At 44.3% G+C, this 11,769-nt stretch overlaps 1 protein-coding gene across 1 annotated transcript in view; it reads right to left on the bottom strand.

The window, feature by feature from the left end:
* Nucleotides 1–11,308, bottom strand: part of eys (EGF-like photoreceptor maintenance factor) — a 186,283-nt gene extending 174,975 nt beyond the window's left edge. The window contains exons 1-2 of the mRNA XM_086179793.1: nt 11,212–11,308; nt 4,835–5,011 (exon numbers count right to left, since the gene is read on the bottom strand). The gene's annotated coding sequence lies outside the window, so the exon portion shown is untranslated. The remainder of the gene's footprint in view (nt 1–4,834; nt 5,012–11,211) is intronic.
* Between the last annotated feature and the right edge of the window lie 461 nt (nt 11,309–11,769).

Below are 11,769 nucleotides of genomic sequence, written 5' to 3' on the forward strand. Positions count from 1 at the left end.
ACGGTGGCTATCCCATCGCTGTTATGACACGATCCAGCCACTTTCCAGTGTTCCGATCAGAATCCTCCCACACTTCCTACCTCGCTCGTGATCAAGTCACATTAAAGCGCACCGCTGTTTCAGCTGGACTTCAAAGGTAGGCAGGAATCAAGTGCAGGTTTCCTCCTAGCTTCTGGTGCATCTCAACCACGGGCCGCTCTATTTCACGCAAGGAAGCGTCTATACCCGAGGACACAACGTTTCATTAAATACATAGGAAACCTGGTGGGTGCGTTTCCATATGCAGCATCTGTGCTGTTATCAATAATAATATCAATAAAGAGCTATAACCACTAAACATGCCCTTGAGACTTTATTTTATTAATCAATATCCTTCCTCAGAGGTGTGGGATAGGAAAAAATGGATGTTTTCTCGAGGGTTTGAAATCATTTTGACCCATTTACCCATCAGACGCGATGTGCACAGACAGCAACATCCTCTGCATCTGTGCTCGCAGGGAGATTTACGCAGCTCATTGCATAATCATTCCTTTCTCTGTGCTTGCGTTACTTAGCAAGCAGCAGCCTGGCGCGCAAGTACACACACACACACACACACACACACCTCCATCTTAATGTACAAGGACTGTGTGCTTTGATGTATGACCTGGCATTGTTAACATTGGGAAGTTGTGTCTTGCATGCAAATGCAGTAAATATTCTGATCGTTTATCCTGCAGCAGCAGCGACGCAGGACAGGGGCTCACTCCTGCTCAGGCTGAAGTGTTTTGAGTTCTTACCCCAAAATACAGCCGTCCTGCTTTAGCTGTCAGATCCTGCTTGTACTTCCTCGCTCGGCATTATCATAATCAACCATTTATGTAGTTATCCATTTATGTCCGAAATCCAAGTTCCTCCTCTGACGCGAGGACATGAGAACGATTCGTCTTTCAAAGTCTCCATGCTTCCATCGTGTCCTCATTACTGATTATTGCTAAAATCTCAGTGTATTCATATTTTGTGGCAGCACCAATAATCATCTGTACAATTTGTAATAATATCAATATCAAAGTATTTGGTCCAAAATACTGTAGTATTTTTATTTTGTCCCGATCACCAAGCCTAAAAAAATACTCTGATGACTCACTGAAAAAAAGTCTGCCCTTTTCATCCGTTGTGAATTGATTGAGCAGATCATTATTGCCAGGACATCAAACTAATGCCGATACTAATACGAATACTTATAATAATGATACTTCACTCCCAAACAGTGAACTGAACAACAGTTCTTTCTGGAACAGATCCTTCAGGCTGAGTCCTCTCTGATTCACAGGTTCTGTCTCTCACTGTTTTCCAGATGATGACATCAGAATTCAAGTCATAACAATCGCATTAAAGAAAATTAAAGCAAAGTGGAACACAGCAAATCAAACTGTGGCTACATCTGAATTATCAAAGTCTAAACTGCTGATCAGAAAAACGAGGGATTTAAAATCGCTGCTGGGATCTGAAACCGCGCGTCTGATATTCGCTCGCTGTGAAAACTTCTTTTGATTAACAAAGTCCTCAAACAAAAAGGGCTTGAAATGTTGCTGTGATGCCAGCAATCGCACATTTGAGCCATTCGTCTCCCTCGCATGACAAATCTTAAAAACAAAAAAATCCAATCAATCCCAGACAGGCGGGAGTGTAGAGGACGGGTCTGGACTGCTCCAGCTGCTGGCCGGGGCGCTGCCTCTGCCGGGTGGCGAGGAGCCATGGGCGCTAACATCTTGATGCTAGCTGATGATACACAGCACACACTCTCATTTAGAGATGCTCTTCCTCAGTTGGCCGGACTCAGGCAGAGGGAAAGCAGACAGATCAGCTGAAATATACTGTATGTGTAATTATCTAAGTAAGAGTATCAATTACTTACACTACCAGGAAAAAAACTTTTGGCCCTTCACATTCATATTTTCTCCTCTTGGCAATAATTGCAGCAGTTTTATCTGTATGAAAATAATACTGCTTTTTAATCTGACCCTGAAATGGTTTATTGAAACCAGTTCAAGAGCGATATCAAAAAATACCAGAGCGGAGAAATGCTCATGGAATTGCTAATATTATTTTGGAAGTTCGCCGAGCAGAAAGGTTAGTAGATGTTAGAACAGCTAATAGAATAACGCTCCCAGCTAGAAGTGCACAGAGCTCCGAGGCGCTGAGCGCGGCTCTGAAGTAGAGATGTGGGTTGCGTTTCCAACCCTTCCCTCAACCTTTTCATCCAGTCCATCACTGCCGTGTATTTAAGGTCAATCTGAGTGGCAGAGAAAGGATGCTGGATGTGGAATTGGCACAGTGATTAAGATGATTGATGGAGTGAAAGTGTTATTGACATTACCTTTAATAATGGTAAAATTGCTATTTGCTTTTATTTGGGCTGAGTGCTAATGGCTGCTTCATGGCTCGCAGATCAGTGACTCAACCACAAGGGTGTTGTGAAAGCTTTTTCACTCTCTACCCTAATGACAGAATGAGCACTCAGACGCTGCCACCATCTTCTGAAATGCACAGACAGCTCACTCCCACTCACTCTGCTCCAGGAGACTATGTTCTGCAGAAAATATCTCTTGCCTTGCTGCCAGTTTGAGCTGCTCTCACTGGCTTTCTGCTTACTGAGAGGACAACAGATAGGCGTGGAGCCTGCATCCTGCCTGGGGCCATCAGCCACTAAGTTAACAGGGCAGCAACTAAACCCATGTGTCTAATGTAGAAACAGATTTGCCTGCCTGAGACGAGGCTGAATAATTTCACCCACCCTGAGGACTGATGGCTTTCATCACCGGAGCTCAGGTGCTGTGAAGTTACCTGCCTTCAAACGTCTACCCAGATACGCTGCAGTCAACACATCTGAATGCTACTCAAGTGACAATTTACATATCAGAAGCAAATGAAAATGGAGCAACACTTTATTGGGCTGGTGGTTTAAATCAGGATGAAGTGCTTCAGTGAGCGTCACCGTGCTTCTCGATAGCGAGTTACGAATTGCTGAAGAAAATACTGTAATAAACGCTGTCATAAATCAACCACTTTAATGATTTCTGAGGCTAAAAAGCAGTCGCTAGCAGTCCAAAGCTAATGCTTGGTTAGCACAACCCACCTTCAACCCGCTTCTGTGTTCCCTGAATCCACGCTTGAGAGCTTTGAGGTGTCTAGAATACGGCGGTAGCTAAAGAGTGTCTACACGAGACTACAGAGGTTGTTGAGATGTTCAACCTCTTCAGTCTATTCGAGACACATTAACACCTCAAAATATTCAAGTATGGATCCAACAACATTCCATGCCGTACACCCAAACATTAAAACGTCCTAACCTTGTGCTAACACAGACCTTACGTCCAGCGTCTGAGGGAAAACTTTCCTCAAAACGGCACCGTCAGCAGCGCCCACTTAAGTCCACTCATTCCTTCGCTGTTCTATTGCTCTTTAGGAGATGAAAGCAGTTGAAGGATGCGTGAGAACGAGATGCTGATGTCTTCGTTACAATGTCCCACTCTGAGTGCATTGAGTGGGCGGAGAGTCAAAGCAGCTTGTGATGGCTTGGGAGCATAAACACTAGTTTTGGATGGACATTGTTGAAAGGTCACAGTAATTATCAGAGCAATCGCTGAACAATTGCTCCTCACACAAGCGGCCCCATCAGGATTCGTCCCCTCCTCATGGGTAACATATTGATTTATTTGGGCCCATAATGCAGGCACTGAAACCCAGCAGCGCTCTCAGCCTCATTACTGCTTTGTATTTATTGCTAAAGAATGCTAACATGCTAAAATGGTGAATTTGGGTTTGTTGCTCCATGTACGACGTCTCCTGATGGCTCACACATGCATGCTGACTTTGGTCCGTCAGGATGTGGACGAGTCACGAATGATGTGGTCTGCTGACTGTGGCCGAGGGAACCGAGAGGGCGAGACACGCTGATCGCTGTTTAATAAGCCCCCAATAAAGGTTTTGAACCATAACATCAAGACGTACGCTAATTGGATACGTTAGCGTTATTGATCTGCCTGACAATAATCATGAATTGCAGCCGTTTTACATGAAGAGGCTTGTAAGTGAAGTGTTCTTGTTCGCTGTAATCAAATGATGGAGGATTGTGGAACAAATGACAGAATTGCCCTCAGCAATTGTCAACATATTCTTAACTCACACGCTGCTTCATGTAATTATTGTACACAAGAATGTAACATTTTGAAGTTGCTCAGAAATGAGAGTCTGATTTGAGGCTGTGCTTCACCGACTGATTAATTATGAGCAGGACTGCGACTGGTTGATAAATATGTGCAAGAATTGGAGCAATGTGACCTTTTGGAAATATAAATGTCTCTCACTAGACAATATAATTGGCTGCCCCAAATACCACAGGGAGAACAATTAACCATAACAAGCAAATATCTTTGTCCCTAAACACTAATTTTATGGAGCGGAAAAAAAAGGTTCAAAGCTGCGTCTGCAGTCGGTTACAAGAATGTCAGCTCTGCACGTTTAACTCAAATATCTTGGCGATGACAGAATCACAGCTCAAATTTGAAGCCCGTATTATCAGTATGCTCTTGTAGTAACAGGCCGACATATTTGGAAACACAAACATGAAGTCATCGACACGTTGCTCCGCCCCAGACACTCTGGACCAATCAGATCTGAGCTTTCTCACAGCCTTCCTCTTTTGGGTTTATTGGCTCATGGGTGCGTCACCCCCACCTAACATGGTTTGGAAGACTCAGTCCTGTTCACTTGGGTTTTTCAGCCCCAAATGAATGGACTTGTCGACTGATTCAGACCAGAGCAAACGAACTAGAGGTGTTCTCATACCTACCGTGCTTGGTACCATCTGGCATTTTAGTCCGGTCCAAATGAGCCCTGCAGCTGGGAACGTGTCCTCAGACCTCTGTGTCCTGGTCTCAGTCTGGGTCGAGACGAACTGCGGTGCAGCTCGTTTGCGGTGTGAAAACTCTGTTTTGAATGGTTCAGGATTCTGAACCGGTGTCAGGAGCTGTGGCCAACAATAGAAGAAGAAAAACAACATGAGAAGAGGTCTAAATGAGGCAAGGCAGCCAATGGGAGGGAGGAGAAATCGTGAATTAAAACCTGTCAATTGTTTGTTTTTCTCTGATTTGGAGAGGGACAACCCCACTTCAGGACCATCCAAGCGTAGGGAGACGCAGCCCACATGGGCGAGGACAACAGGAAGCTAATTACTCCAATTAACTCACACCTTGTTTATCACTGGTATCATTTGCTCATTGCCAGTCTCTTCATGTTATATCCTCCATTATCTTGTAAAAGTCAGAGCAAGAAACAACAACAGCAAATTACTTGGAAGTTCTACTCATTGGTTGGTTTGCAATTCATTTCAAGGTAATAATACCTTCAAGAACTGTCCCTGTCAAATAAACGTACATATTCACGGGAACACACTTCCAGTAAGCGTGCACTCCTGGCTGATTAGCAGTCATTCTCTTGGAACAGCTGAGATACACGGTGTGCAGCAGAAGTTAGGCAGAGCTCCACACATGCAGGAAATGACAATGTAATTACTGCAGCATCCTGGGGAGCTGCTCTCTCTCCCCACACATGACAACAAGCCAGCGCAGCCCCCAAACTCAGTCTGACTTCTGGAGGCTTTGGAGGAGAGCGCGCCGCTCTCGTACACACGAAACAATCACAATCAAGCGGCTGTTGGCACAACCTTGTAAAGCCTCTGTGAGCGACGACATCAGTCATGAACGACAGTTGAAAAAAGATGCGACGGAAGTCAAGTGCTTTTGCAGTGTTGTGGTCGCTGCTCTACACTCATACATTTGTAAGTGAGGACGAGGAAAATGTAATGTTAATTTATTAACGACTGCTTACTGGAGCTCCTGCGGAGTTGGGAGCTGCTGCAGTGAAGCCCTGCTGAAGGAGTCTGTTTTTTGTTGTCAGCAAGATATTTTTTGAATCCTACATAATTCATAACTCTGTCCTTCACTTTCACGTGGTTGCACTTGAGTGCGCGTCACACCCTCCTCAAAGACGCAAGAACAGAACTGTAATCCACAACAACAGTGGAACTTCTATTTGCAGTGGCTCACATTGGTGGATTCACTATCGTGGAGCAGGACAGCGGCAGATGAGTCGTCAGTGCAGGTCATCTTTCTGAAATCTGCTACGCACTGGAACGCGGCCGTTGAATTCAGCAAAGTGACACCAGCCCACGTTCTGTTTAATGAGCATCACGGAACGGCAGAACGCCATCTTCCCCGGCTGCAGAGGGCCAGCCGTCCGGAAACACACTTTAATCACCGCTACCTTGGGAGCGCAGCACTTCCTCCCCTCTGAAAAGCATTTAATGGATGTGTGATTGTCTCCCATGTGACCTCAGACTGAAGCTCGTTCTTGATCTCAGCTGACTTATTACGTGCTATGACCTGGCAGGAGCCGACACGCTGCTGCGTCGATCATCCAGATAAAACCACAAACCACAGAAAGCACTGCCATTTCCTCCACACATCTCAAAATCTCACATTCAGAGACGAAATCCCACTTTGAACCGTTGCTTCTCGCTGACGCTGTTTTCAATAGAGAGGCAGCGAGAGGAGCGCTGTTGTCTTTACTTAGGACTGCAAACGTTAACTTCCTCTGCAGACGCCCCAAAGATTAAGTCCCATTTCATCAAACCATCCACTTGCAACAGTTGGCCGGCAGCGATTCTTGATAAGAAGAAATAAATAGGAGTCAGATTTCACAAATTGACAGAGGATGGGAACGCGTCTGGCGCACAGTTTCAAAAGTTTCTGCAAAACATATCAGTGCAGTTTCCTTTTCTACATCAGACACCAAATGAATAAAAAACACTCGGAATTATCATATTTTATGTTATTTAAATAATGTAGTGATGAAATTCTGAAATGTACGATTAGGTGTCACCCAGTGATACATTCAAATAACAACAGAAATAATCGTTAAAGTATGGGATCAGATATTGACAGGAAGTCAATGTGACGTAGAAACAACAACACCGTATTTGACCACTTGACAGATTCACCTTCTTCCTTAGGATTTTCTTCCAGCAGAATTTCTACCTGCCTTTACAACTAAATAGATAATACAAAGTGTAAATATATAAAAGTACATGTCTGTTTACGTGCAGGTACACAGGAAACACAACCAAGAAAACACTGTAGATGAAAAATATAGAATGAGGATATATAAATCACGACTATGTACGAAAAGAGAATTTTATGCCGTTCATCTTGTGCCACGGAACAACGTGGAGAGTTCCCGTCTACGTAACGACGCTTCGTGTGTCCGCGTACGGGGGCGGCGCTCCAGTTTAGGTCTAATGTTTCTGCCAATACTTCAAACGCACTTAATAGGAAAAGATGTTCCTACAGTTGCAGCGTCCAAATCTCTGTCTCCTTCTCTAAGAAGACAATGTAGAAAAAGGAGACTTTGCTCATCAGATTGGGGAGATGCCCCCATCAGCTGCTTGTTGAGCCATTTATCTTTCCAGCATTGATGAATTCATTACGGTGACAATTCTTGTCGCTATAATGAAATGCCACCCACAGATTGGCCCCTGGTCGGACTGGAGAGCTGAGATATCTGCACCAATTATTGTAAAATTTCACTCCTGGAGAGATCCATCTTTCTTCTGTAGTCTCCTATTACACGGCGTGCTATTGTGTCCGCCATTGCTGAAGGTATCTGTGGCATCTTAATGAGTTTGGAACATCCCCCTTCAGCCAACCCTCTTCTTTAATTGTTCCTCTCACAGGTTTAGACAAGCATAGGGAACTTTGATTAAACCAAACCTGGAAGATAAGTACCAATTAGGAGTTCTTATTGCTCTATATTATGTGATTAAAATGGCTGTCAGACACATGATTTTAGGACTTATTTCTAAATGGAAGACAGCTGAGAATGGAACTTTTCACATTATGGAATTCCAGTCCAGGGATCACAAGGAGGCCATGGGAACATTTCTATCATGCAGGAATCGTAGAGCATTTAGCAAAGCTGCATTAATTGCTCTCTCTGACATCTTTCCTTAATATCTGGCAATTAAAAGCACAAACTGAACACCGACGCCCTGTCGCCCCCCCATGCTGTAAAACTTTTGTTGGGATGTGTGTGTCACTGGATTACCTCGCCTACATTCCCCTCAGGCTTTCATTGTAGGTCTTTGACATGGGCTCAGGCATTTAGTGGGACTCCCAAGTGTCACAGGCAGCACAGCAGGACCCTGCAAGGCTCCAGGAAGCAGCATCTATCATTGTCATGAGACCAATCATCCACATCAGCAGGGCCTCTCGCTCAACACGAACCATGGCACCCATTAAGCGGCCTCGCCGACCCTCCTCTGGTATACATTATTTCCCTCTCACCTCATTTTCCCTGTGATGGCTTTAATGTAACATTGAGAAGGCGCAAGAAAATCTCTACATTCCTCCAGCTTGCCCCACTGGGAGACGCCATTTTGAATCCAACCACTTCTGATGATGCTGCACAGAACCGCAGGGCAGAGAGAGTTAATTGCCTGTTAGAATGTCGGCTTTAGGGATTTTGGGTCCTGATCAAAGTTGGGGTCATTTGAAATCAAAACTGTTTGATCACGCCTTTGTTCTCCAGCAGATTTGCATGATAGGAGTAAGAGCAGACTGGAGCTTGGATCGGGTCTTGCTCCAGTGGACGTTATATAAGCGGGATTATGACAGGAAATGGATAGAACCTAACGAGGCCCTTCTCTATAAAGCAGAAAGAGAACTTGGCTGAAGCGTCGCAGGAAATGTTGGATGTTAACGAGAAGAGCAGAACACAGATATGACAAAGTAAGACTGACAAATCGATTCATGTGAAGCTCAGAGAGTCTCAGCTGACCTGCAATGAAAAGTAAAAATGGCCGACCTATGACTGCAGCGTTGTTGAGTTCGATACAATTCTATTTTGTAGTTTGAAACTACTTTGTAAAAAAAAACAAAACCCAAAAACTAATTTTACATTGCTGTGTTTAAGTCAATAGATTTAAATAAGAGACTTTTACAACGGTATAACCTACAGTTGTTTCAAAGTAAATTAGACTCCTTGAATAAAAGACTTGGGGGTTCGTTGGGTCGGTCCTCCCCAGTACACACCAGCAGGAGTCCTGAGCTCTCAAAATGGTTTTTCCCTCCTGCATCACTTCTTTGTGACTCCAGGGTGCAGAAAGAGCCAGCAACGCATAGTTAGCTGGAAGCTAACGGGGACTGATGGCTAACAACTGCTAAACTGTCTAAAAAAACAGACAAACTCCCCAGGCCGCCGTCTGGTATAATCCAGGACTGATTATCCAGCCAGATGATCAGTAATCCACAAACACTTTCTGGGTTTCAAAACAATGAGAAAATAGCTGAACAACTAAAAAGAAACATTTGTATGGCAGAGAGGCAAACTGAATCTTTTAAAGCTACAGACTTGAGTCATGAGGCCGTAATCTTTCCTTCCTTTTCTGCCATTGCACCTTCGTAATCACAGGACATTGATTTGTTCCTCTTTTGATTGAAAACTGAATACGACGGATCCCACAGCGTCAAGGATTCGAGGTTGACGCATCATTATATGCTTCATACGCTTGACAAGACCAAGACATGAGTGGGAAGTTCAACTTCACCAGCTAGACTGCCAAGCGAGCCAAGAAGTTAATTTCAAGCCATGATGGAAATACACAAATGAAAGCAGTTTATTTTAGTCGTCCTTTTATGGGCCTATATTCCTTACATGCTTGTATTCCTTCTTACATACCCTGGAGCTCAACCATGAAATTCAACCTCAAAACCTAAAATTATGGGTCAATCAGAACTGCAGCTCCTCAACCTGGCTCTGCCCTCACGCCTCCCTCATCCCCCAGCTTGTTAATGCCTATTCCAACAATGAGAACCCAAGGCTTTACTCTCTTGGTTCAGATCATGAAAAGGATGTTAGCTCATTCGGTTTGATGGAGCTTGTTACTCTGGCTTCCTCGGCGAGATATTCCCTCGGCCAATTTCTTTGCAAAGATGAGCTCCGGCTGCACACATCTGGAATAATCCACCTGCACCTTTGAGAGCGGTTCAGTTCAGGGCATGCAGCCATGTTGCAGCTGACCCATGTCAAAACAGCTTACAAGCAGGATCAAGCAGTTGTCCAAGCAGCAAATGGACACTGGCGTCGTGGAGGAAGCCCAGCTCCACGCCTCCCTCTTTAATGGGGTCATCTGAGGCTATTTCTGTGGAACACACTTTTCTTTTTCAGCTTCCTCTTTCAGCATTTGATGTTTACCTGTAATTCTGGAATCCATAATCACCATTTGGTTGCATACTGTGTGATAAACAATGAGCATTATTAGCATTAGTGGATTGTGCACATAAATCATATGCGTGCATGGCTGCAGAAGGCAGCTGTTTGGCCCTGAGCTCTTGCGCCGTCCTCTTGGAAGCGTTGGCTGTGAGGGGCTGAGCTGAACAGCAGAGCAAGAAAACATCCTGCAGCCTAACAGCCATAAACAGGATTGATGTCTGCAACAAGACGTTTGACTTTATCCAGTCGAGCTTGAGAGGGATCATTCGGCTTCATTGAGCTGTACTGATGTTTTGATGGAACTGTTTATCCCCACAATATTTCCCTTACCGCTTGTCAGCCATTGCTATGAAATTAAATCTAGTATTATGATCTTGAAACCTACAATTATTTGCCTTCATGTATTTCTAACAGTGAAACATGAAATAAGTGAAACACAGACTAAATATATGCACCTCGTGACGCAAACGCTCAGTAACAACAACTCCTCCTCCACCCTCCAGTTCGATAGATGGCCTCCGCTCACAGAGGGCACGAGAGTCAGGATGACGGGAACACGGCGTGAAACTGGAAGAACAAAATACAGCGTGATCACTGCAGGTTTACTGTACTGGACTGTACTGTAACCCCAGTATCCAAGCTCACGAGCGCTGGGATCAACTACTGCTGTAGATACCGCAACCAAATCAGCAAAGATCCGGTAACACAACAAAGTCTTTCTACAGCACCAAGCAGCTTACATCAAGACTCTGGTGTGCTAAACATTGAAGGAATCAAAATGGCTGACTCCAGCACCTGCTCACAAACACATCAACCATCAAAGGTGCTTTACTGGACACGACAGTCGCGCAAGTCTCCTAGTATGAGCCGTGGCTTCACTGGCAGTAAGTGCACACTTACAGGAAAGGATTTCCATGGCGCCAAAAGCAGGATGGCGTCAGATAGTCTTTGAACAATCTGGCATGACTAAGAAATGGCTGCTGAGACCTACGTGCCTTTATCACTTCCTACTTCCTGTTTCCTGAAACAGGAAGTAAAGAGGTGTTAGTTGTGCCAGGATTCGTTTAGCTGAGTTGGTGCTGATGGTTTTTGTCATTCAAGACATAGAAGTTACTTATGTTCTAAAAAAGGTTTTGTTAAACGGCGAGCTTGATCATTAATTTGCTAATTAGCTTCGACACCCCTTTCTTTTTTAAAGTTTCATGATTCTGAACATGTCTGAACCGTCCAGACTTCTTGAGATAATAACAGGATGAGGACAGAAGGAGGGCTTCTGACTTGAGCAAGAAAAAGCGAATGATCTTGCAAAGCAAACAATGACAATGAGAAATACACTTTTGCAGGTCTAGAACTCGAGCTGCCAACCGTCCCTTAAAATACGGAGTCGACCCAATTTGCTCTGTATATTTAAGAAGCAATATCAAGTGAAATTTACAGGAAAAATGAATTCTCTCTCTT

This window comes from Aulostomus chinensis, chromosome 16 (assembly GCF_037954235.1).
Source record: "Aulostomus chinensis isolate RoL2024-O1b breed Wild chromosome 16, RoL_Achi_v1.0, whole genome shotgun sequence".
Classification (NCBI taxonomy): domain Eukaryota; kingdom Metazoa; phylum Chordata; class Actinopteri; order Syngnathiformes; family Aulostomidae; genus Aulostomus; species Aulostomus chinensis.